General features: G+C 41.4%; 1 non-coding gene across 1 annotated transcript; it reads left to right on the top strand.

Annotated features, from left to right (window-relative positions):
• Positions 1-619: 619 nt before the first annotated feature.
• TRNAH-GUG (transfer RNA histidin (anticodon GUG)) lies at positions 620-691 on the top strand. Its single transcript has one exon. It is a non-coding gene; the product is annotated as a tRNA-His (tRNA).
• The last annotated feature ends 296 nt before the right edge of the window (positions 692-987 follow it).

Below are 987 nucleotides of genomic sequence, written 5' to 3'. Positions count from 1 at the left end.
TGTCCATATTTCCCTACGGCTCACGTGGGCAATATTACAGTTTAACAGTGTGCTGACCAGAAAGCTGTTATGGGGTAATGTCCATTTTCAAAATGGAGGACGGAGAATTCCATTGATCACAAGTGACAAATAATGATGTAGGCGTCATGAATAGCACGAATTCCTACACAGAGGAAATTCTGTCTCAGCAGATGTCATGGAAGGGGAATTAGCTCAAATGGTAGAGCGCTTAGCATGCGAGAGGTAGCGGGATCGATGCCCGCATTCTCCAAGCATTTTGACTTGATTAACTACAGCACAATATTTCATATGGTACCCACATTCTCCAGCATGTATTTTATGTCCTCAAACACTGGAAGATTAGCCTAGACACTGTAAAAGCGCTTTATAAAAACTGCAGCGCCCACCCGAGCGCCAGGAGAGGGGGGGAAAAAAAAAACAAAAAAAAAAACTCGCCCACAAAAATCGAAAATCGCTGGCATGTAAGATTTCGATTTTAGATGTGAACACAGCCTCAACTGACAAAAAAAAAAAAAGCAAGAAAAAAAAACCCATGTAGATGCAGCCTTCATACTCTGCTGTGTACATCTACAAACAATCTGACCTTCAGCTTTCACCAGCCGTGATCGTATAGTGGTTAGTACTCTGTGTTGTGGCCGCAGCAACCCCGGTTCGAATCCGGGTCACGGCAAGTTTTGTCATTTTCCGTCGTTTCTCACCAAGTTTGTATTAATCATATTTGGGAAGAAATGAAGGAGAGATATTTATACTCTATTTAAAAAAATAACAGGGGTACACATACTATTTTAGGGCACAAACTTTTTTTTATAGATTTTTTTCTTCTTGAGGTTGCAACCCCCTCTAAAGTGAACGCGAGGTGAAAATAAACTAATCAGATAATTATATTTATCCTTTTTAAGCACTTCAGCCCGCAGCTGTTCTCACCTTCAGGACGGAAGCAATTTCCCCGTCAGCACTCCTCCCATT

Source organism: Hyperolius riggenbachi, chromosome 8, assembly GCF_040937935.1.
Source record: "Hyperolius riggenbachi isolate aHypRig1 chromosome 8, aHypRig1.pri, whole genome shotgun sequence".
NCBI classification, from domain to species: domain Eukaryota; kingdom Metazoa; phylum Chordata; class Amphibia; order Anura; family Hyperoliidae; genus Hyperolius; species Hyperolius riggenbachi.
This window is presented reverse-complemented; position numbering and strand designations above follow the sequence as displayed.